Source organism: Vulpes vulpes, chromosome 7 (assembly GCF_048418805.1).
Source record: "Vulpes vulpes isolate BD-2025 chromosome 7, VulVul3, whole genome shotgun sequence".
In the NCBI taxonomy this organism is placed as follows: Eukaryota; Metazoa; Chordata; class Mammalia; order Carnivora; family Canidae; genus Vulpes; species Vulpes vulpes.
The window spans coordinates 32,541,365-32,567,643 of NC_132786.1; the positions used below are offsets into that span (position 1 = coordinate 32,541,365).

General features: G+C 38.3%; 1 long non-coding RNA gene across 1 annotated transcript; it reads left to right on the plus strand.

Annotated features, from left to right (window-relative positions):
* The first annotated feature begins 15,722 nt into the window (after window positions 1–15,722).
* Window positions 15,723–25,980, plus strand: LOC140599662 (uncharacterized). Its single transcript, XR_012002564.1, has 2 exons — window positions 15,723–15,881; window positions 20,604–25,980. It is a non-coding gene; the product is annotated as an uncharacterized lncRNA (long non-coding RNA).
* Window positions 25,981–26,279: the final 299 nt, after the last annotated feature.

The window sequence follows — 26,279 nt, forward strand, 5'->3', positions numbered from 1 at the left end:
ACATTAGTAAATTTGATTGCATCAAAAATCAACCTGTGGAGACTTCGCTTCTGTCCAAGACAGGTAATAAGCACTCACCCTCGCACCTGAAGCAGCAGAGAAAACAACCCAAACGGACGCCAAAACAGGTGTCAGGGCACTGAGCATCAGACAGGGATCTCAGGTGATCCCTAAGAGGTGGGAAGTAAATGAGGTGAGTCCTATCATCCCAGGGGGTCATTCCCAGGCCATTGCAGCAAGGAAGGGGAACCCAGGTCCAGGTGGAGCTCAGTGGTCTCCTGAGTTGAAGACACAGAGCTGGGAGTTCACAGAGGCCACCACAGCTGGAGTTTGCTGGGCAGGAGGGAGAGGTTATAGGTGCATAGAGAGAAGCATGGTGCAGGGGAGCAACCTGAGTATTCACCTGTGTGCCAGTCAGTGCACGTGGGTGAGGAAAGACCCCGAAAAAAGAACCAGTGCCAGAAAAAGGGTCGGAAAAAGAACCACCTAAAACAATAGCTCTCTTAATACATTTTTAAAGCACTTATTTCTTTTTCAGAACATTAGAGTAATTGAAATATTGAAACATTGAAAGTAGATGTTTTAAAACTAACAAGTTTATTTTATGTTTAGACTCAAACTGAAATTTATTTTAATCTTATTTTTTTGGATTTAATGTCAACCAATGCATCAATAAATATTTTCAAAACCAATTTCTCTGCTTATCTCTTTTTCAATTGAGAAAATTGTGATGTTTAACACTTTTTTTTCTACACTTTCTTCATTCTTTGAATGACTAAGATTCAATTGACTTTAGCCATAAATTGTTCATAAATATCCTTCATTACATTGAGGAAGTTTCCTTCAATTTCTACTTTCCTTAGAGGATTTTAATATAAATGGGTATTGAATTTTGTCAATTGCTTTTTCCTGTATTTATCAAGATAATTTTTCATCTTTAGTCTTTTAATGTGATGAATCACCCTGACTTCTGAATGTTAAAAAAAAAAAAACCTGTTTTCCTGGTTTGAAGCTACTTTGTCATCCTGCATTATATTTTTTTCTCTGTTGCTGGATTAGATTTACTAATGTTTTGTTTAAACATTTTGTGTCTATATTCATGAAGAAAATGAGTCTGTAGTATCCTTTTCTTATTTTATTTTTCCTGATTTTATTATCAGAGTAAACCTGATCTCATAAAATGAGTTGGGAAGTGTTCTTTCCTATTTCCTGGGAGACATTATATATAGAAATTCTATTATTTATTCCCTAGACTGTATTTGGTAGAATTCATTAATGAAAAGATCTGAGGGTCTTTTTAAAGAAGATTTTTAATTATTAGGTCAATTTTTAAAATAGGTATCCTACTACTTCAAATTCCTATTTCTTCTAGTAATTTGTAACTTCCAAGTAATTTGCCCACTTATTGCAATCTAAATTGGCATGCTTTCATAAAGTTCTTTGTTTATTCCCTTATCTATTAAAGGGATAGTATCTTTCATTGTTTATATTTGGAATTTCCTTTTCTCTTTATTAATTTATTTATTTTATAATTTATTAATTAATTTATTCATTAGTGTACAATTTTATTGCTCTCTCAAGGAAACAATTTTTGGTTTTATGGATTTTTTTCTAACATTTCCTATTCTACTCTTAATTTCTTTTTCCCTTCTTCTACATATCACAGGTTTAAAGGGCTCTTCTTTTTCTAGTTATAATGCTTTTAAACTTTTAAAAATAGAAGCATTTAAAGCTACACGTTTTCCTCTGAGCACTGCTGTAGATGCATAGTGCATGTTTTTATAACTTACTTTTTGGATACATTTTTAAATTTTAGAACAGCTTTGGATTTACAGAAAAATTGTGAAGATAGTACAGAATTTCCCCAGAATTATCCCATATCCAGTTTCCTTTATTTTTTTACATCTCACATTAGTATGGTCTATTGGTTAAAATTAATATACTAAGTCCATACTTTATTCAGAGTTCTTAATTTTTACCTAATGTCCTTTTTGTCTTCCAGGATCCCACTTAAGATATCATGTTATATTTAGTCATCATGTCTCATTAGGCTCCTGTTGTCTGTGACAATTTCTCAGACTTTCCTTGTTCTTGATGGCCTTGAGAGTTTTGAGGAATACCAGACAGGTATCTTGTAGAACTTCTTTCAATTTGGATTTGTCTGATGTTTTTCTCATGATTGGAATGGAATTATGTATTATTGGGAGGAAGATCACAGAAGTGGAAATGCCATCTTCAGTTCATTACACCAAGGTTACATACCATCCTCATGCTTCACCACTGCTGATGCTGACCTTGACCACCTGGCTGAGGTAGCACTTGCCAGGTTTCTCTACTGTCAAGTCACTCTCTTTCCATTCTGTACACAACCCACACTTGAGTAGGAAGTCATGTTCCACCTCTTTGAGGGCAGACTGGCTACATGAATATTTGGAATTCTTCTGCAGGAAGATTTTGCTCTTTCCCCCCATTGGTTTATTTATTCAATCATTTATTTATATCAATATGGACTCAGAAATATTTATTTTATACTTTGCATCATAAGCTGATAATTATTTTGTTTGTCAAATTGTTCCATTGCTGACCATTGGGAACTCTTTCAGTTGGATCCGGTGTCCCTTTGTCCCCATCAATGTGTTGATTTTTGCCTTATTTTTAGTTTTTTGAATACCTCTTCATTTTTTTTTAAAAGATTTTATTCATTTATTTGAGAGAGAGAGAAAGCACAAGCAAGGGAGGGGGGCAATGGGAGAGGGAGAAGTAGGCTCCCCAATGAGCAGGGAGCCCAATATGGGGCTTGATCCCAGGACTTTGAGATCATTATCTGAACCAAAGGCAGACCCTTAACAGACTGAGCCACCCAGACAACATGAGTACCTCTAATTTCTGGCAGTATAAGACCTTCAGGCTCATCTATTTTCTGCCCTTGTCTTAGAATGAGCCATTTCTAGAAGGAGCTCTGGTTCTTTTCATGGGGGAATGATATTAGAAATCAAGATCTAAGTATGTTTCCTGCTATCAACATGCAATTGTTTCTAGCCACCCCGTGCCTTCCCCCAACAAACGCCCAAGCTGACAGAATAAGGAAATACACGTGTGTATACTAACCCTAGCATATACACACTGTAATCATTTCCAAGGGCTGCTGTAACAAAATACCACAAAATATGTGGCTTAAAACAACAGAAATCTACTTCCTCATAGGTCTGGAGGCAAGAAGTCTGAAATCAAGGTGTCAACAGAGCTGTGACCCCTGAAGGCTGTGGGGAAGGATTCTTCTTTGTCTCTTCCATATTCTGGTAGCTCTAGTTATTGCTTGGCTTGTGGAAGCACAATTTCAATCTCTGCCTCTGTCTTCACTTTGCCTTCTTCTCTTGTTTCTCTGTGCTTTTTCCTCTTCTTATGAAAACACCAGCCCTTGGATTTAAGATCCACCCTAAATACAGGATGATTTCATCATGAGATACTTAACTAATTATATCAGCAAAGACCCTATTTCCAAATAAGGTCACATTCCCACAATTAAGGGAGATGCTCATCAATCCATTGCAGACTCACATAAATATAAATATTTCCTTGTGTAACCATCTGTATCTGTACTAAGCTAAACATGAACTCATACTGATGTTTCCAACTCTAATCCATTACCACATGGGTTGATCTAGTCTCCATCCCTTGCTTATCTGAAAACTCCAACAGCAGTGAGAAACCTAAATCCCTCAGTCTGCCACCCATTTACTTAATTGTCCAGTTTCACTGGACATGAATAAGCAGTTTCAGATTTTAATCCATCTCTCCATGGAAAAATTTTATCAACTAGAGTAAACGCTTATGCACAGTTCCTTTTGCCTTTGGTTTCACAAACTTCGGTCATTTCCAAAGTTACTTATGTCAGTGCCTTTCTCACCATCTCTTCAAATCAAGACTGTTTTACATACGTGTAAGACAGTTAATATCATTTTGTCACAGTCTGCATTCCATCCTGGGATCCTCTGACTCTCTGATTTATTTTAAGTTTACACACATTAAGGTTCACTCTTTGGGCTGTGAAGTTCAGTGTGTTTTGAAAATTTCGTGGTGCCATGTATCCGTAATTAAATTATCATGTAGAATCATTTTGCTACCCTGAAAACTCTCTGGCACTTCACCTACTCAATATTCCCCTCTCCAGAAACCCTAGCAACAATTGATATTTTTATTATTGCTACAGGTTTAGCTTTCCTAGAATGTCACATAATTGAATCATGCAGTATGTAGTTTTTGCAGACTGGTACTTTCAGTTAGCCGTATGCCTTTAAAACTGCTCCATGTCTTTTCATGGTGTGATGGCTCTTTATATCACTTACTATTATTCCCTTTTCTGAATGTTCCACAGTTTATGCATTTACCTACTGAAGGACATCATAGTGGCTTTCATATTCCAGTATGAATAAAGGTGCTACAAACATCTGAGTGTAGATTTTGTATGGACCTACGTTTCCAAATAACTTGAGGAAATACCTAGAAGCATGATTGCTAGATCATATGGTAAGGGTACATTTAGATTTGTGAGAAATTTCCAGCGTTCCAAAGTGGCCCTCCCAATTTTGCATTCCCACCAGCAGTGAATGAGGTCCCTATTGTTCCTTAATCTCCCAGAATTTGGTATTATCAGTTTTATTTGATTAATTTTAGTCGTTTGAATAGGTATGCAATGGCATCACATTCTTGTTTTCATTTGTAATTCCCTGATGACAAATGATGCTGAACCTCTTCTTATGTGCTTAATTTTCATAGGTGTATTTTCTTTGGTGAGTTGTCTGTTCAGATCTTTTGCCCATTTTTGATCCTTTCCCTATTGCTGAGTTTTATGTGTTTTTGCATATTCTGAATAAGTGTTTTGCAAATATTTTTTCTCATTCCATGGCTTGTCTAATGATTTTCTTAACTCTGTGTTTTCTTAACTGAATATTCTTATTGCATGTATTTCACAGAGAAATTTTTAATTTTTAATAAAATAAAATTAAAATTTAATTTAATTTAAAATTACAGTTTTAATTTTAATAAAGTCCAATTTAGCTATTTTTTCTCTCATGGATGTTTTTCCAGTATTATATCTAAAAACTCATCACTAAACCTAAAGTACCTACATTTATTTTCTCATATGTTTTATTGTTTTTTATTCTATATTTATATCTATAATTCATCTCAAGTTTTTTTTGTGAAGACTTAGGTCTGGTACAGGTTTCTAAATGTATTTTTTCATTTATTTTGCACACGGATGTCCAATTGTTGCAACACCATTTGTTGAACATACTATGCAGAACCCAATGAGGATCTTAGCTTTCCAGCCTCTAAAACCATATAAATTTCTGTTGTCTATTGGTCACCCAGTCTGTGGTATTTTCATACAGAGCCTGAATGGATTAAGATAATGTACATCCAAGTTTCTGACCTATGTCATTTTCCTTCTCCCTGAAAAACTTCTTTTTCATTTCTTACAGGACAGGTTTGCTCTTGTTTGTTTGAAGCAGTTTTTACTTCTGCTTCATTTTTAAAGTATAGTTCCACTGGATAGAGAATTCTAGAGTTTTGTCTCCCAAACACTTGAAATACTTCACTCTACTTTCTTCCTGCTTACATGCTTTCTGAAGAAAAGTCTACTGAAATTTGTACTTTTTCCCCCTATAAATAAAGTGTTTGCTTCTGTTTGGTGTCTTTCAAGGTCTCTCTCTCTCTCTGGTTTTCTGCAATTTGAATAGGATCTGTCTGGGTGGGGTTTTGTTTTGTTTTGTTTTGTTTTGTTTGTTTTATGGATCCTGCTTTGTGTTCTCTGTGCTGATATCTGCTTTCGTATCTGTCAATCTTGAAAAGCTCTCACATATTATTACTTCAAATATGCTACTTTATTTATTTATTTTAAGATTTTATTTATTTATTCATAGAGACACACAAAGAGAGAGAGAAAGAGAGAGAGAGAGAGAGAGAGAGAGAGGCAGAGACACAGGCAGAGGGAGAAGCAGGCTCCATGCAGGGAGCTTGACATGGGACTCAATCCCGGGTCTCCAGGATCACACCCGGGCTGAAGGCGGCTCTAAACCGCTGCGCCACTGGGGCTGCCCCAAATATGCTACTTTATTCTCAATTCTTCTGGTGTTCCAATTATGCTTATATTTTTTGAAATAGTCCTACAGTTTCTGGATTTCTGTTGTGTTTTCTTGCCTTTTGTTTTCTCTTTGCATTTTGGTTTGTGGAGTTTTTACTGAAGTTTTATTTCTTCAAGCTTGCTGATTCTGGTCTTGGCCATGTCTAGTCAATAAACCCCTCAAAGGGTTTTTTTTTTTTTTTTTAATATCTGTTACAGTATTTCTTTTTTAAGGATTTTATTTATTTATGCATGAGAGACACACACACAAAGAGAGAGAAAAAGAGAGAGAGAGAGAGACAGAGACAGAGACACAGGCAGAGGGAGAAGCAGGCTCCATGCAAGGAGCCTGATGTGGGACTCGATCCCGGGACTCCAGGATCACACCCTGGGCCAAAGGCAGGCGCTAAACCCAGGGATCCCCTGTTACAGTATTTTTGATTTCTAGCATTTCCTTTGAATTTTTCTCAGAGTTTCCATTTCTATGCTTACTTACCCATCTGTTCTCACATGTTGTCTACTTTTTTCATTCACCCTTAACATATTAATCAGTTATTTTAAATTCCCTGTCTGATAATCCTAACTCTATTATATCTGAGTGTGGTACTGATACCTACTTTATTTCTTCAGATTGTGGTTTTGTTTTTTTTTCTGTTAGTATGCTTTTATTTTTTATTTTTTTGGAAAATGTAACATGCTGTATCAGGTAATAGGGATTGAGGTAAATAGGCAATTGGTGTGAGGTTTTATGCTAATCTGCTAAAAATTGGGCTGTATTTAATGTTTGATATAACTGTAGGTATCAGAGGCCTCAAATTCCTTGAATGTCCATGTTTCTGTTTCCTGTTGGTCTTTGGGCTTCTTTAAGTACCACTCCTCAGAGTCTTGGGACTCTTGTACCTGTAATGTAGTGTTATATTGGAACCCTGTCGGTGCCCTGGTAGGGTTTTGGAGAAGCCTTCAATACTCTTATGGTTAAGATTTTTTTAAAAGATTTTATTTATTTATTCATGAGAGACACAGAGAGAGGAGCAGAGACACAGGCAGAGGGAGAAGCAAGCTCCCTTTGGGGAGCCCCATGTGGGGCTCGATCCTGGGACCCCAGAATCACAACCTGAGCCAAAGGCAGATGCTCAACCATTGGGCCCACCCATGTGTCCCTATGGTTAAGATTCTATCTGTCAGTGGGCCCATGTCTTGAGCTGTGATCCTCATTGGATTGTCTTAGCTTTTTTCCTGTTCTCTTGGTGAGATGGGAAGGACAGGACAGATGATAGAGTTTAACAAGTGTCTTTACTCCAAGTGGGATGAACTTTGGTAAAATCTTTCCACCTGGGGATTGTCTTTGTTATGGATGCCATCCTGGATGTATTTAACAATGATTACTGGTCCTCGTTTCCAAGCAGTGCCACCTACCTATGAGAAGATAGAGAGATTCATGGAGTTAAGACAACAGAAATGTTGGGCCCTAAGACTAACTGCAACCCTAGGAATTTGGTATTTATGCTAGTCTACACTCAGCCTCCAGCAATTTGTCAAAATTACTGTTTAAATGTTCCTAACAGTCAACAGTTCCAGTGGCTTCTGCTCAAGGTAAGTAGTTCTCAATTGTGATTCTCTGAATTCTCCTATCACTCTAAATTTTGGGGTGGCAGTTTGCCCTGCAATCTCAGTTCTCTGATGGGTCCAAGAAAAGTTATTCATTTGTAGTTTTTCTAGTTCTTTCTTGTTATAAGAAAGGGAGTTATGACTTACAAGCTCTTTGCATGTCAGAACTGGGCATCCTGTTACACTCAACATGGAGCTTGAACTTACAACCCTGAGATCAAGCATCACATGCTTTACTGACTGAGCCAGCCAGGCACTTCTATCTCATTATATTTTCAAATAATACTATACCATTTCATGTACAATGCAAGGACATCAAACAAGTATACCTCCAAAAGAACCCTTACAATTCAGTAAGAAAAGACATAGAATTCAATTTAAAAAATGGGTAAATGATCTGACTAGATTTCCCTAAAAGAAAATTTACAAATGACCGATAAGTATATTAAAAGATGTTCAACATTATTAGCCACTAGAGAAATTTAAATCAAAACTACAATGAGACACCACTTCACACCTACCAGGATGGTTAAAATCAAGACGACAGACAATAGCTAGATTTCATGAGTATATGGAGTCATTGGAACCCTTATATGTTCCTGGCAGGGAAGTAAAATGGTGCAATTGCTTTGGAAAGTAGTCTGGCAGTTCCCCAAAAGGTCAAACATAGAATTAGCACATGTTGTATCAATTCTTATAGAGCCAAAATAATTGAAAACATGTGTTTGCATAAAAAATTACACAAAATGTTCATAATACCATGATTAATAATAGTGAGAAAGTGGAAGCAAGCCAAATTCACATCAACTGATGGATGGATAAGTGAAATGTGGTATATCAAAACAAGGAAATATTATTTGGCAATAAAAATACTTTTAAGTACTGATACATGCTACATCATGGATAAATCTTAAAAACATTGTGCTAAGTGAAAGAAGCTCTCAAAAAAAAAAGCAATGTGCTATATGATTTCACTCCTATGAAAGTCCACAATAGTGAAATCTATGGGGTGAGAAAGTAGATTAGTGGTTGCTTAGGGCTGGGTTAAAGGAGGAGGATAACTAAAGGGAGGAGGATGACTAAAGTCTATGAGGTTTTTTTTTGAGGTAATGAGAAATTTTAAAAGTCGATTGTGGTAGAGTTTGCATAACTCTATGCATATACTAAAAAGGAGTGAATTATATACTTCAACTCAATGAATTGTATGTTATGCAAATTATATCTCAATAAAGATGTTACCAAAAATAGTATACTCTCATACTACATTCTCTTGTTCTTTGTGTTATTTTTGTCATATATTTCACCTCTTTATATGTCACAATGTTATTTTATAATTTTAAACAATTATAGTGAAGACATGTCTTTAATATTTACCCACATATTTACCATTTCTGAAAAATTGTATTCTTCTGTGTAAATATGAATTTCTACTTGGAATTATTTTCCTTTAATATATAGAATTACCTTTAACATTTTTTGTAGTGTAATTATCTGATAAAGAGTTAGCTTTTGTTAATCTATAATTTTTACCTTTATTTTTAAAATATATTTTCATTGAACAGAGATTTCTAGATTGATAAGTTTTGTTTGTTTATTTTGTTTTTGATTTTGTTTGCCCTTATTGATTATCATTCTAGCTTATATTGATTCTCATAAGAAATCTGTTGATATTCTTATTTGTACTCCCTTCTTATTTCTTTGGTTATTTTAAAGAATTTTGTCTTAAACACTTCCCAGCATCTTTAATGATATATAGTTGAATAGCTTTCTTTGTATTTATTTTTCTTGGGATTTCTTGAGAAACTTTCATCTGTTGGGTGTTCTTTTTCATAAAATGTAGAGATCATTTAGTCATTATTTCTTTAAACAATGTTTTTGCTTCCTCCATCCCTTCTCGAAATCCAATCACACATATATAGGCCACTTGATATCTTTTCTTTTCTTTCTTTCTTTTTTTTTTTGATATCTTTTCAAATACACTAAAGTTCTAACAACATTTATTCCTGTGTTTTTTTTCTAAATGCTTAGTTTTGATAGTATTTGTTGCTATGTCTTTAAATGTACTTATCTTTTATGCTTCAGTGTCTAATCTAGTTCAATTCCAGTAAATTCTAAATTTCAAATACTATACTTTTGACATTGGAATTTCCATTGGGATCATTAATAGTCTACATTTTATTCTTTATTATGTTCATGTTTTCCTTTAAATTCTTAGACATGATTCTGATAGTTGTTTTTAAGCACTTGTTTCCTAATTTCATCCTTCTATCATTTCTAGGTGTGCTTCTGTCGATTTGTAACATTCTGTGAATTAAGTTTTCTCATTATAATTGGTCACATTTTCTTTCTTCTTTGTCTAGTAATTTTGATCAAGTACTAGACATTGGATTTATTGCATTATTTAGGGCCCATATTTGTTCTTTTTTTTAATGGATACTGAGTTTTGTTTTCAGGCAGTTAATTTTACTTGTAGATCATTTTGCTCCTTTTGAGACTTTATTTATATCTGTATCTGTATCTATATCCATGTCTATATCTATATGTATTTATCTCTCTATATTTTACTGCATGTCTAAAGAAGACTTTATACCTGGGTTAATGTAATCTAACCTATATGTAATGGTTTTCTGACATTTTTCCTGAATCTTCTGGGTGTTCAGTGAAGACACTTTTATTCTGGTTGCTTATAACTCTAACATGTCCTGGTCTTTGTGACCTTTAGTAGCTGTTCATGTTTCATTTTGCAGGTAGTTGTTCTTTGCCTTGCCTTGTAAATGCTCACACCACAAGTGCACAATTTAGAATCAGTCAAAGAATCCTTGGTTCCCCTATGCTGATTTCTTTTGTAATTTCTTGGTATTCTTCCTCATAAATGCAAGCTGCCTCCGTCCCTCTGCACTCCAGTTTTGATCTCCTCATTCTGCTGTTCTGCTTAGGTTTTCTTTGTGAGGGTCTGATAAATGCCTTAGTGAAAAATGCCAGGATGAGTGTATGGCTCATCTCAAGTGTTTTCCTTTTATGATTAAAAGTCCAATATTACTTGGGATCCCTGGGTGGCGCAGCGGTTTGGCGCCTGCCTTTGGCCCGGGGCGCGATCCTGGAGACCCGGGATCGAATCCCACATCGGGCTCCCGGTGCATGGAGCCTGCTTCTCCCTCTGCCTATGTCTCTGCTTCTCTCTCTCTCACTGTGTGCCTATCATAAATAAATAAAATTAAAAAAAAAGTCCAACATTACTTGTTTTACTTTGTCTGAATATAGTTATTTCACTTACTTTGTCTAGTTGTCTAGTATTTTATGATGATAGGACCAATTTCATACCAAAAACTCAATTATAGACGGAAGGAAAGGCCCTCTCATCCTTTTCTAATTCATTTCCATTTGGAGCAACATTGTTGTTATGGATATAAGGATGGGATTTTGTAAAAAATAAATAAAAGTATGTTAAAAATAACAGCAACAATAACAAAACTTGCTGTCCATTTGAACATAATGTTGTTACTGGCTGGTATTTTTCTCTATCACATTTCTGCTAGTCAGAATCTGCTACTTAACTTCTTGTTGTATCCTTTGCAAATTAAAGAGTCAGTTGTTATAGAATTTGTATAGTATCACAGTATTTCTCTAGCTTCTGAGATAATAAGAATAACCTATGGCACTTGCTTAAAATTGTGGCTTGTTTTCCAGACCTCTCTCCTAGACATTTTGATTTCCAGGGTATTAGGTAAAGCCTTGAAATGTAAATCTTCAAAGATACCTTAGATAAATATTTTTTCATCAGGCAAAATTGGGAAACTAGTATATTAGTTTGGAGCACAGATGCTGAGGCCAGAATGCATGGGTTTGAATATTGATGCACTCTCTAGGATCCCTGTTACCTTGGGTGGGTTTTATCCCTTATTTTCCTCAGGGTCATTGCAGATAGATGATTGTATGTTTTGTGCCTTACATAAAGGAATCCTGTTTGTGAAGCCATGGAAAAATGGTGTGTTATAATTGGTCTGCCCAGAAAAGATGTCTTTCTCATTTTCACAGAATCACCATATAAGACTCGCAGTGGCTCTGCTCTCCTTATCTTTGAAATAAGAAAAATAACAGCATGACTGGCTACATAATTCGCAGGGCTCTTGTGCAGAATGAAAATGCAAGGCCTCTTTTTGAAAACAAAAACAAAAACAAACAACATACAGGAATAAAAGCTCTTTTCTTTTCTTTCATTGTTTCTCTATCAACTTGACATGGTGTTTTTTTTTGTTGTTGTTGTTAAACATTTAATGTTGATCTTCCTAGGAAAAACAGGGATTCTTATGGGGCAACACAAACCTTCACTGGTACTCTCCTGCCCCATAACCTGACATGCAGAGTTCAGACGCTTGACTCCAACTCTCCCTGTTCCCAGGATGACACGCAGGGGCAGAGGATGACAGCATTTGCTGGGTAGGAGTGAGAGAAGGTGACTGAGAACCCATTCTGGAGAGGTGTGGGGGCAGAGAGTTGTGACCATACATGAGCTAAGGCTCCCAACAACTGCCAGTGCATGCTCCATTGTCTTGTCAGACTTAACTTACAAGACAAATTTCAAGGTGTTAACCTTGAGCATTACAAACATGGGGCTGCCTACTGAGCATAGTGTCCTGTGCAACTGCAATGGTCACACACTTACAAAGCTGGCACTAAATAATAATGCTTGTATTTGGTGCCTGAAATGTAGTAAGTGCTCAAGAATGTCAGTTACAATTATTATTTTTACAAAACATCCAGCCTGAAAGCTCAGTCCTGCTCAGTCCTTGGTAATAAGCACAGACTTATATAGTAAGACTGGAACTAATTTTGTAGCCCTGACCCTGTCCACAGTTCTGTTGAGTATTGATTTTGTGAGAGGCACTACCCTAGGCACTGAAAAAGTCACCCAATCTTTGGGCACAGTCTAATTAGAAAAAGAGGCAATTACAAGATAAATAAGAACCAGAGCAATAAAGGGCAAGTTGGAATACAGAAAGAATTATAGACACTTTATCTCAGGCCTAGGGTGGGAAGTAGTATGTGAGCTGAGTCCTAAGGATAAGTAGAATCTAAGGAAGTAAACACAGGGGGTAGGGAATAGGCTTTGTGAATAGCAGGTACAAAACCTTTGGAACGAAGAAGAGAGAAAAGCCAATAGTTTCATCATAACTGATGAACTGATTAATCTATGAGGAGTGGCAAATTAGGAGGAGGGAGAGGCAAGCAGGATGCAGAACTTGAAGGTTTTTATTGGTTATTTTCTGGAGTCCGTGCGTTATCCCAATGACAACAGGGGGTGGAGAGTGGAAATGGAATATTTTTAAAAATACTTAGAAAAAAAGGTGTTATGATATTTGCATTTCAGAAAGATTTGTCTGGGAACTTCTGGGTAAATGGAGTTGTGATTATGGATATATAATTTTGCCCCCTAAAATCCTGTGAAAATGACCAATACATTTTTTTTTTTTTGCAATGAGAAAAACACATAGCTGTGCCAGGTACTAGAAAGGGTGTTGCCTGTGATCCAGCATGGAAGTTCAACAAAATTTGAGTAAATAATGACATTGGATATAATGATACATATATCATATCTCTTAATGTATACAGAATCATGTACTCTCTAAATAGAAATACATCTCCTTTTGAAACATCCATGCTGTTTATGAAAATTAATCCTACTCCTGGCTACAAAGAAATCTTCAATAAATTTAAAGACTAGAAATTTTACAAGCCTCACTATCTGATCATGATGCAAAAACAAAAAATTCTAATAAAAGTATATACATAAACAATCAATCATTCGGACGTTAGGAGAAAAAAGAAAAACAACTTTTGTTTAGAATTAAATAAAAAGCAAATAGAATCTACAATTACAGACTATTTAGAAAGCAGCCAGTAAGTATGGATGCATTTGAAAAATCAATAAAAGAATTATCTCCCCAAAGTATTTTATGAGAAAATATCCAAAGAGGAAATACTTCTTATGCTATTTAAGCCTGTTTCAGAGCACAGGAAAAGATAGAAATCTTCTCAGTGGACCAGCTGTCATAATGTTGAACCCAACATGACAGTTAATATTTTAGATATAAAAGCCACAGGTCAATCTTATTTTGGAGTATAAGTATAAAAATCCTTCAAATATTAGCAAATTGTATCCAACAGAAAGCTGAAGGATGATTACCGATGGCTAAGAAAGGATTATTTTAGAGATGCAAAAATATTTTAGCATTAACCTGTTTTACATATTTTAGGATGCCCTAAAAGATTTTATAATATGATTTAATTTAATTTTCATTCCTGATTAATTACAAACACAATTCTTACTAAACTTGATATATGAAGTACTTTAACATGATAAATGACAGGTATACTAAATAAAAAGCCATAATTATATTTAAATAATAAAACATTATAGACAGTCTCTCATAAGTCTAGGAAAAAGAAACATACTGGCTCCCAGCATTATCATTTAATAGTATTCTGGAAGTCCCAGAAATAGCACAAGAAAATATGAAGCTAAAATATTGGAAAGGAGAAGAAAAATTATGTAATGTATGGATTATATTCTGATAACCTGTAAAATCTACAAGAAGCATTTGTAAAACTGTTAGCATTAGAGTGTTTAATGAGATGACTAGTTACTAAATAAATATACAAGCATTCGTATGTTTATTCTACACTAACAACCTATTAGAAAACATATTAATAAAAATCCTTTTCAGATAGCATCAAGAGTATGTATATTAAATTTCTGGAAAATAACCAAACAGAAAATTTACATGAAGAAAAGTTCATAGCTACTGAAAGATATGAAAGATGACTTTAATTAGTAAGGATACATGACATGTTCAACTGATAGAAAGAATATTAATTTATAACCCTAATGTAATTACAATAAAAATTTCAGTAGAAATCTGGGGAACATTAAGGAATGATACTAAAACATTAAAACAAGGGAAATACTATAAGTGAAAATGTTGAAAGATATCATTACATTAAATTTATAAATTTTCTAAAACATAATATATAAAATTAAAGGGAAGGTTAAAATTCTTGGAAAATACTTGAGGCATACATAATATCCATAGCAACTTTCATTCACAAAGAAATCAATAGTAAATAAACATCAAAAGCAAAATGTGTAAGTGCATGAAGCAATCATTAAGGAAAGCATATTCGAATAATTAAAAAACATGTGAAATTATGTTTAAGTTAACTTGTCACCAAGGACATGCAAATTAAAATAATGGTATATTATTTTATTGATGAAATTGGCAAAAGAAAAAATACTTAACATGCAAAAGTTATATATTATTCTGTGAGAAAAGTAGTATCAAAATGTGTGTAATATATGAGATCAATTTTAAAATGTGTAACACATACATATATGTATATGCACATATACATAAATTGTGAAATGTTAACAATGATCACCTCTAGAATTATGAGCCATTTTAGTTTTCATCTCAGTGTCTTCTTTGGTTTCAGCATTTTCTGGAATCGATATGTATGACTTGTGTAATCAGAAAAAAATATTTTAAAAATCAACATAGCCACAATGTGGGAAATGAATTTTAAAAGTATAAACCAAAAGCAGAAAGTAGACAAGGGTTGTTGTAATTGTAAAGACTAGAAGACAAAACAGAGGCAAAAGCTCTGGAGATTGAAGTGAAACCACTTATTTCAGAAATACTAAGGTCGCTAATAGTAGGTGGCACGGGAAGGGGAAGAAAGGGAAGATAAGGAGCCAAGCTGGAGTTCCCAGCTTTATTTGGACCACTGGGTGAAGTGGTGATGTTGTTCACTGAGATAGAATCAGAAGGACCAGGCTTGGGTTGTTGGTGGGATGCAGATGCTAGTATGTTGAGTTGGAAGTACCTGTTGGTCCTCTACCAGAAAAGAAGCTGCAATTCAGAAGGAAGGTCTGGGTGTGACTTATTTGTCTTCTCTCTCTCTCTCTCTCTCTCTCTCCCTTCCCCCCTCAGAAAGATACCATCATATAGATGACTACTGGAGCGAAGATGGGGTCACTCACAGATATTTTACAGAGGAGAAGTCTGATCCTAGAACTTGGAGGAACATTTACATTTAAGGGATGTCACAGAAGGCAGGCTGAGGAAGAGGAGACTATAAACAAGTCTGAGAGGTGAAGGGAGCCAAGAGAGTGGTGTCATGGAATCCAAGGGGAGAAACATCCAAGGTCCAATAGGGGGTGAGAACAGTGAAATCTCTGAAAGATGCCACCCTTGGCAACCGAAGAAAGGTAGTCAGGTTGGGATGGCGCATCTCAGTAAAGAGAACAGGGTTGGTCATGTCAAATGCTTCCAAGAAGACAAGAAAATAAAGATGGTTGGGATTTGGGCAGTTTAATGAAGTAGGAGGGAAAGCCTAAAGGGGGCAGATAGAGAAGTGAGACAGAGGTGAGGAGGTGCATAAGGAGGGAGATCCCTCTTTTGAGAATCCTGGCTGTGAAAAGGGTAGACGCAGAGAGGGTGGAAGCTACAGGGACCAATGAGCTATTTTTATTTCCAAGCTGCATCCAACGTGAGCTTGTTTAATGCTGATGAGAGATAGGGCCCATGGGGAGAGGTGTTGGAGGTGACAGTGAGGAACACAGAGGTGAGCTTCCCTAGGGAAAGAGCAGGAATGGAGAAGATCTATGTCCAGGAGGAATTGCTTTATGTCAGGCATGATGTAGGGAGGGTGTGTGTGTGCGTGTGTGTGCGTGTGTGGAGGGTCAGTGGAGGTGGGGAGTGGATGGGTGGTGGTCTTAGCTGGGGAAGGGAGAGGACAGGGAGAACAGTTACTCCAAGAGCATATTCTCCATATGTGGTTGGTGCCTTTTAAAAGGTAAAGTGTTTTTGAGAGAAGTATCATGAAAGCCAGGTCAACCATTGTTGTGACCAGATCGTGAGACGTTTAGGGGAGCTACCGTGCCAATGTTTGGTGTGCTCACCCTTCTACCCACCAGCGGTGACCATCCTGAGTATGTTTCTGTATCTCTCCCCACAACCAGCTGCCTGTCTTCAACAACGAACTGTGGCACCTTTTAGGGTTTTCCCTCTCCTACTCCATTTGAGATCATGACTATTTTGACTTCTTTTTTCATTGTGAGGTAGGAGCTGAACTAGTTTACTGAGACAGATGGAAGATGGGTGTACTATGGAATTTGAGAAGGTTTAAAATACCAAATACCAATTTTACTCTCTGGGGGAACAGACTCAATGGCAAAGGCTCTGAAACAGAGAACTACCAGCTTGTTGGAAGAGTAACACAGAGGTCAGGGTGGCCAGGGGGTGGTAAGGGAGGTGCTAAGGTGGGATCACAGAGGGAGTTAGGGGTTGGATACTATGGATCCCTTTCCTGAGAAAAGGGTGGACATTGGCATTGGGCTTCTTCCTACCATCTAAATTTATAAAACAAAGCTGAGTGGCAAATGAGACATTTGTGAGGTCTGGGGAGTGACCTGAGTGGCAGAGGAAAACCACTCTGCACAAGCTGTATCTCATCTCAAATAATTTGTAGATGGACCCATGTGAGGTCTGAGATGAGGCCGGGATGGTGCAGAGGATTCCAGCATGAGTAGCTAGTCGGATGGTGGTGCCATTACTGAGCCAGGAGAAGGTTAACAAAGTAGATGAATCTCTAGCAAAATTGATCAAGAAAAATAAAGAAAATGTAAACACACAAGTAAAATAGATTTTTTAAATGTTTTAAATGTTAAAAGAAAATTTTAAGCAGTTATACGTCAATATATTAGCAAATCAAGGTAAAATGAAAACTGTTAGAAAAGAATATAATATTGGTAAAATGCGAATTAAAATATATCAAAATAAACAGCTCCTTCAAAACTTGAGGGACGCCTGGATGACTCAGCGGTTGAGTGTCTGCCTTTGGCTCAGGTCCTGGGATCGAGTCCCACATCGGGGTCCCCAAAGGGAGCCTGCTTCTCTCTCTGCCTATGTCTCTGCCTTTTTAAAATAATTTTCATTATTTCCTCACATATATATGTATGTATGTGTGTATATATATATAATAGATACATAATTAAATTTCTAGGCCTAGATTGCTTTCTTTATGGATTTAACTATTTTTATTTTTATTTATTTATTTATTTTTAAAATTTTACTATTTCTAAAAGACAAATGATTTAAGTTTTCAAAAAAGAGAAAATGAGAGAAAACCGCAGAGTTTATAAAGGTGGAGGGAGGGCAGTTAATATTTTCTTCTGATCTCATCATCTTAAGTTGTTTTTTTTTAGATTTATTTATTTATTTTAAAGGTGGGGGAGAGACTGAGGGAGAGGGATGGAGGGAATCTCTAGCAGATTCCCACTGAGTGCAGAGCCCCACATGGGGTTCAATCTCATAACCCTGAAATCATGACCTGAGCTGAAATCAAGAGTCGATGTTTAACCTATTGATCCACACAGGTGCTCCTCACCTCATCATCTTAACATCTTAAAGACCAACTGCTGCACACCTCTGCCTGGGCCAGCCATGTCTACAGTTAGGTTAAAGATTTTGGCGTGATCGTGACTTCCTATAGTACAGACCTGGGTTTGTGACACTTACAGAAAGAAGGCAGGTCAGGCAAGGACCCAGGGCAGGCATTGGGAGGTACATACAGGGAGGGGGATGGGCACGTCCATAGTACATTCCTGGCACTAAGAGAAACTGAAGATGAGTCTGCTCTAGATCCAGGAAGCCTGTGTGTGGAATCTTTTTGCCAAAGCCTTCCTGTTGGAGATTCTGGGTGGAAAAGTGTTATTCTATTCCTTTGTTCCTTGGTTCTTCCCTTTCTTTGGTCAGAAATCTCATCCCCGTTTTTGAAAGTGCATGGCCTGGAGTCTGTCCCCCAGGTGGGTCACCCCAGGGCCGTTCCTAGTCTTCCTATTCTAATTCATTGCATCTCCTCCAGCAGCCCCTGACTGTTGGGAGTGCCTTTCCCATGGGGGCCACCTCACTGCTTCATTCCTGAGACACTAGCTCCTCTTCTTCTGAGAAAAGGGTGGACATTGGCATTGGGTTCCTTCCTACCATCTGGATTTATAAAACAAAGCTGAGTGGCAAATGAGACATTTGTGAGGTCTGGGGATTGACCTGAGTGGCAGAGGAAAATCTCTTTGCACTTTTAAAGGTGGATGGCCATCTGGCCTGGCAAAGACACTCATTTCACTTTTCTACTGGTACATGACTGAAATCATTTACCATTAAGTTCTATTTGAATAGAATGGTAGTAGACATTTAGGTAATATTACAGAGCAATAAATGTTTAAGAGCCTTAGGGGTATGAGCTTTCTCCAAAGGTAGTTGAGACCCAGATGCCAAAAATGCTTTACACACACACACACACACACACACACACACACACACACATTCATTTATATACACATATGTATAACCATTTTTTTTCACTTTTGGCTTTTGCACACATAATGGAAGAATTTTATCCTCTTACCCTTTTCTTTCACATTTTGAATTGTTTAAGAGTTTCCTGGCTACAGTTGGCTCCCCCTCCTTTTTTTTTTTTTTTTTTTAACTACACTGGGTAGAAGAAGCATGAGGGAAATGTAGTTAAAATTCAAAATGCTTCCCCTTTATCATTACCATGAATCAACACAATAAATGAGCCCCTTCAGAGCACGGTAATAAGAATTTGATAAATCATCAGCCAAAAATTAACTAGATGTCAAAACAATCTTTGGGAAGTGTGATGGATTAGGGGTGATAGCAGCAATTAATCTCCCAGCCTGAGTTCACCAGAGAGACACAATGTAGGGAGATGGATGGGGGGGATTCAGGCCTTGCAAGGTCAGGACTCCACTGAAAAGAGTGGGTGGAGGCTGGAGGGAGGGAATGAGGGAGGGAGGGAGAGAGAGAGAAAGGGAGAGAGAGAATCATCTGAGTTCCCAATACCCAGGCATCCAGCAGCTGAGCTAGAGGTCAGTTACATGCCTTTGAAAAGTGCTCTGTCTCCAGCTGCTCTCTCTGATGAGGCAAGCACTTTCCCTCTTGCACTAATAAATGCCACAAGTCGGCTCATGGGGCTCAACACATGGCCTCTAAGAGTGGGAGACTGCTGAGGGCTTAATTTACAGAGAGGGGTAGCTCCTTGTAAACAACAGCTAGGAAGAGAAGGGGTCTGGGAGGCCAGGCAGGGAAGAGAGAGAGGAGGTCTGGGCAAGCCAGAGCAGTGACAGGAGCTCTTCAGAACGCAGAGTTCAGCTCTGGACATTCCAGGGCACAGCCCAGGGAATATTGATGGTTCCACGGAAAGAGGAGTAGAGCCTCTGCAGGCGCCAATATCATAAATCTCCCTCTTTTTTTTTTTTTTTTGATGAGGCTGCCTCTTTTATTTGCTTTTTTATCCCCCCTCTGGTAGAGTTCACAAGATCTGAGGCAATGGCAGTTTGGGAAGAAGATGCAGAAGAGCCCCTGTTTTTTACCTTCCTGGTCAGGCTGGAAGCCTCACGGGGGAGGGGGGCCGTCTCCATACTCTAAGATCATAAGCTCATGAGTCTGAAAGCTGGATTGACAGGGGCTGGGGGGAGGGGAGTGGTTGTGAGATCAGCAGGAAGGAGAAGGGGGGGGGTGCTCACAGCTCCATTTAGCCAGTGGGAGGGTCCACGGGTCCTATATTAATGGCTGCAATATTGGGATGTATCGAGTCAGGCCATGGGAGTTAGCATTCCTGGGTTGTTCGTTACTCCTCTAGAGAAATCGAATTCTTTATTACCAAAGATTCCTGTAAGATTTACCTAACCAGGCTGCTCCTGTTAAGTTGGTAAGTGTTTCCTGGCTAGCTTTACAAATATCAATAAAATTATCATAATGCCTGACAACTGTCCGATGTTTTTTGTTTACAGAGCTCTGTGAGAATCCTGGGTCCTCGCCAGCATACCCTTGAGATTTTTTTTTATGACACATCGCTCTAGTATACAATGGGATCCTAGCGGTTTGTCATGACGCAGTCTATCCAGAACTCCTTAGTTCCCACATAAGGAGAGATAGGCCAGGAAGGTCAAGTGATTTGTCAGATATCACTGATGGTAAGGCCGAGAACACCTGTCGAATTACCCAGAACCAGCTGCTGATCCTCTCAGCTTTGCCTCAGAGGGCATACCTCATCTTCAAGTTCTCCAGCTCTGATATTGGGGTGTATTGGGGGTTGGATAACTTTGGGTTGTTTCCAACCCAACCAAACACAAAGGCACAGCAACTTTCTGGAGCTGAGCGTTTTTTAAAGCAAAGACTTAGCGCTCTCTAGCTGCCAGGAATGAAGAATGGTAACCTGATCTCGAATTCAGGGTAATGAAGACAACTTGCAATAAAGCCAACCTCTGGAGGATGGAAATGGTTAATGGTTTCTCCGCTACTGATTAGCTGTTGACCTTGAGCTAGTTACTTAATCTTTCTGAAAGCTGGTTTCTTCATCTGTAAAGGGGAATACCAATCACTTGACCTCATAAGTTTTTGTGCAGATCGGATGAGTTTTGTGAACAATGGCTACTGCCACTTAGTTCACCCTAAGTGTCGGTTAATGTTCTTCTGGGGTTGACTCTCCATCGTGCCCATAAACTCCTTATTGGCTCTGCATGCTGTACAGTGCACTTTGGCTCTTGCTCTGTAAGTACTCATGAGAGGAACTCTTCATGATCCCAATCATGAAGCAAAGGCACCCTTAGAGATTGAGATCAGGTGCTGGGTGTCATCCCTAATCCTTTTCTACAATCCTTCACACTGGTTTCCTACTCTGGATGCTTACTAACTACCCTTTCATTCACCAGACCAGGAACTGATCCTCAGTAGGCAGATGGGCAACGTAGAGGTCAGAATCTTGGGAGGCATGCATAGTGTTATGGAGTGAACCGTGTCCCCCTCCCAAAATAACATGTGGAAGTCCTAACCTCCAGTGCCTCAAAAATGTGACCCTAATTAGAAATCGGGTCATTGCAGATGTAATTAGTTACATTGAGATGAGGTCATATCTAAGCAGGGTGGGCCCCTAACCCAGTGTGATCGGTGTCCTTACAAGAAGAGGAGAGAGCCACACAGGGAAAGTGCCATGTGATGACATATTGGGGGGTGGGAGGGGCTGCTGGTCCAAGCCAAGGAACACTGAGGACTGCTGGCAAATCCTTGGAAGCTAGGGAGAGCCAGGGAAGGACTCTGGTTTAGAAGGATCACGGCCCTGCAGACACCTTGATTTTGGACTTGTTAGCCTCAAGAGGTGTGAGACAGTACATTTCTATTGTAAAAAACAATTCTATTTTTATTCTTATTTCAAGCAAACCAGTTTGTGTTACTTTGTTAAGGCAGCCCTGGGAAACTAGTTTACATGCATAATTTGAAGAGAGAAAGCTGTATTCAATTATTTCACTATACTTTCATATTTTGAAAATCAAAACAAAACTGTCTTGTTTTGAAGGAACAAGTGTCAAAAATAAAGCACCAGGGGTGCCTGGTGGCTCAGTCAGATAAGTGGCTGCCTTCAGCTCAGGTCATGATCCCAGGGTCCTGGGATTGAGCCCTGAGTCAGGCTCTCTGCTGAGTCTGCTTCTCCTTCTGCTTTTCCCCTGAGTTTGTGCTCTTTCTCCCTCTCTTTCTGTCTCTCTGTCTCAAATAAATAAATAAATAAAATCTTTTTTTTTTTTTTTAATAAAGCACACACAGTCCTCTAGGCTATAGGCTCAAACTCTCCCCATTTCCCCACTTCCCTGGCCTAGAAGCTGAAGTCCTCGTGTGGCCTCCAAGGCCTTCCTGCCCTACCCCTAGTGCCTTTCTGACCTCTGCTCCACTTCTCTCCCCCCACCTCCCCATTTGTTCCCCTCCAGCCATACTGGCCCCCTCCTTTCTCCTTAGGCCAAGCAAGTCTCATACCACTACCCTTGCAGGGATATTCCTTCTGCCTGGCAGGTTCTGCCTCAGGTCACCTCCTAGCTCACTACCTTAAGTCTCTGCTGGGATATCACCTCCCTGCTGGTCCCATCCTCCTCTCACCTGCCCCCCTCCCCCATCACCTTCTTCGTGTTCTCCTTACTTTGTTCTCATTTATTTCATAGCAATCATCATTTTCCAGCATACCATTTAATCAACTTACTTTCTATGTATGTTGTCTGTTTCCCCATGAGAATGTTAGCTCCAAAAGAGCACGATTTTTAAAAAATTTCTCTTTTGTCCCTGCATTGTGCCTAAAATAGTCCTAAAATAGTGTCCAGCATACACCAAGTGCTCAATATATCTTTCTGAAGAATGGAAACTTACTCTCTTGTGTATCTGATTTTCATGGAAGTTCTTCTCTGGGAAGTGTCAGGATCCCTAGGGATTTAATACCTTTAGGTTTACCTGGGGGAAAGCATGGGTTTAAAAATGAAGATGCACGAAGCTGGGCAGACTGCAGCTGAATGTGAGGCTCTACGAGCCAGTGGCTGGAGCCCTGAGCGGGGAGTCCTGGGTGGCTCATGGAGGAAAGACAGATGAGCCCACCTGCTGCCCCCCCCCCCCACCTCTTGGAGAATGTTGGGAGGATGAAGGAGATGATGCATTTAAAAGTGCTCTGAGGTCCTTAAACAAAAGGCATGCTATGGAAATGGAATGTTATTACATAAACTAAACCCAGAAGCATCTCAGGAAATAGCTGAACTGAATCACAGCCAGTCTCAGAGCAATTTTTTTTCCTGAAAAATTTAATAGAACAGCTTACAAAACTATGGTGCAATTTTCTTGCACATTTTCTTCCTTATCAAGTGTTCCCTACCTTCGGAATTCCAGCCCAGGTGCTATCTTTGTTTCTCCTAGATGGTAAACAGATCCGCTATAGAATTTCTGGATTGGACGGAGGGTGGGGGGCGGTGTAAATCACCAGGCCATGAAAATGCCTTTCGTATTTCTCTTCTTTTACAGCGGCTCTTACTACAGGGAATAAAATGTATTACTCAGAACAAATGGCTGCATATTTAATTATGTCAAACCCTAAAGCATTTTTGGTCTCATATTTCAAGTGTTCTTTGTTGTGCAGGGGATGTTGAGAATTAAACTCTGATATTACTTCTTTAAGGGCAGTAAATGTAACTTGAGCAGTGTTGCTAACATCAAGACTACTGCGTACAGACCCTAAGTACTATTTCCTTCTTCCTTTGGCAAATCTTCGTGCCATTTAGCGCCCTCTGCTGTCTGGAGGCAGCGTGGTGAAGCCTCGGGTGCACTGCCCAGGCTGCTTACACCTCACACAAAGATTTTTTGGTTAATCTTTTTCTTTAGCGGATTTTAGTGCGAATATTAACAGGCAGCCCTTACAATTTCAAGTCCTATTAAGTTGCTATTAAGTCCTATTAAGTCAAGTGGCTCCCGTTGGCCACTACAAGATGTATAGAAAAAGCTGTCAACAAGTTAAGGGCAACTTGCTAGTAAGTTGGTCTGTCCTCTTTTTCCTGCTGTCAGAGGATGCCCTTGGGATACCGGCCCGGGATGAGTAGGGTGGAAGACCAGGAAACATCAGGGCAGATGTTTATAAAGAAGGAACTTCTATTCATGAAGAAATAACTCAAAATATAGTCCGTATGACAGTGCAGAACATGGATAGCTCTGGACATTTCCCTACTCAATCTTGATTAAGTCCCATAGATAAATCTCCAATCTTATGTGTCTATATTTTAGGGTTTTTCTCCATATTAAGCAAATTTATCAAAACATAATTATTCTTTGGTGATTGCCATTTAAAAATTACTTTTATTTTTGGAGCTAGCACAGCGTAGGAACGTTTTAGACTTTGGAAGTCAGAGCTGGGTTAAAAATGTTTACCCCTTGATTAGAGATTGTTTCCTTATCTGTAAACAGAGACAGTAGCACCTACCCTGTAGGATTATTTTGAAGATTAAATGAGAAAATGTAAACAAAATTCTTATTGAAAAACCTGGTGTACTATTGGCACCAAGTAATTTTTAAAAAATTTCTTCTTTATATTTGATTCTAATTCCAAGCTCATATAATAGAAATATCTTTATTTCTAGTTTAAAGAATTTCTTAGACATATTTTTTATTTTTCTTTAGTATGATACTCTCCTGGCTTGTTGGTGGGGCAGGGAGGGAAGTGAGGTAGAAAGGGAGGAGCTTGAGGCTATAGAGACACTTTAGTAATTATTATTTTTGTTGTTGCCGCTGCTTAAAATGTGAAATAGGAGGACATTTAGCTAGTTGATCACTCCAATGTATTTTCCTTCCTTGAGAAAGATATAAGTTGCACTTAGGTAAGACACATCTATCTATAAACAGATAAGAAAAAAGTCATTTATTGAAAGGGGAAGTATCATAGGGCCCCTAATTTTTCACTAATAAAACTATTTTGACTAACATTTAAGCACGGAAATAAATAATGTCTCCTTAATTTCACTGATGGGTCAAAGCATCCAGTATTTGTGCTTTTATTTCCTATTGCCCTGAAAATTCAGAGAACACTGCCAAGAAAACTAGCCTAGGTTAGAAAACAACATTTTTTCCTCCTCTAGCCTGGGAGTCAATCAACAGGAAAGCAGAAGATGGCTGGTGTCAAGCACAAAGAAGCAGTTATGCCACCTCTTACTGCCTCCTAAAGATGCCTTCTGGAGAACAGGACACGTCCTTTATGGAAGCTTCCGATCACTAAATAGAGTTTATGCTTCTTTTTTAGACATTGCATGAAACACTAAAAAGTTCTTCCAAACCAAGCTGCAGTCTGTGGCATCTTATGAACTTCCCCAGCCTGGATGATTGAAATGTTTGCTATTGCCTAGAAACAGTGTCCTACACTGGATTATTTCTTCAGCATCCTGCCAACACTGAAGTTCTTTGGTCTTTCAACACTAGTACCAGCAATGGAAATAAAACTAAGGAAGTGGGGGGGTGGTTAAAGGAAGTCTTAGAATCCTCAGCCTCTGCGTTCATATCCACACTTAACCTCAGCAAGTCCCAATCTTCATCAACCCACTAGGAAGAACAAAGCAGCTAGGTCTCAAAAGGGAATTTTGTACCATGCTGGTACTACCAGTGGCACATGGAGGGAAACAAGTTTAAAAAATTGTGTATTGGACTACTATTTAAGCCTTAGAAAATATCACTAAAATTGTTAATGGTAGAAACTCCTGCATCTCCCATTATTATATACATAAAATTTATATAAAATTTCTCCTTAGGTCAGTCTACTGGCACATATTGTATCTCCGTTTTTGTCTGGTGAGATATATTGTAATAAAAATAATAAGTTTGGAATTATTTGGGTTTGAGTGACTGGTTCACAACTTACAGTATGATTGTGCGTGTCTTTCCTGTGTCCTGTGGTAGGGGTGTGTGAGCATGTGTGTCTGTGTGTGGTGGTACACAAGTAAGTAAAATGTGAGCTAGCCTGTGTTCTAGGAAGAAGAAGCACAGAAGATGGAGCAGAAATATGTACAAGAAGCCTCAGAGGTTAAAGATCATGGCACCTGGATTGGAGTGGAGGGTGGTCAAGGAAGATTCCCTGAGGGTGATGTTTGAAGGGCACTTTGAAGGGCCAGGAGAAGTTAACAAAG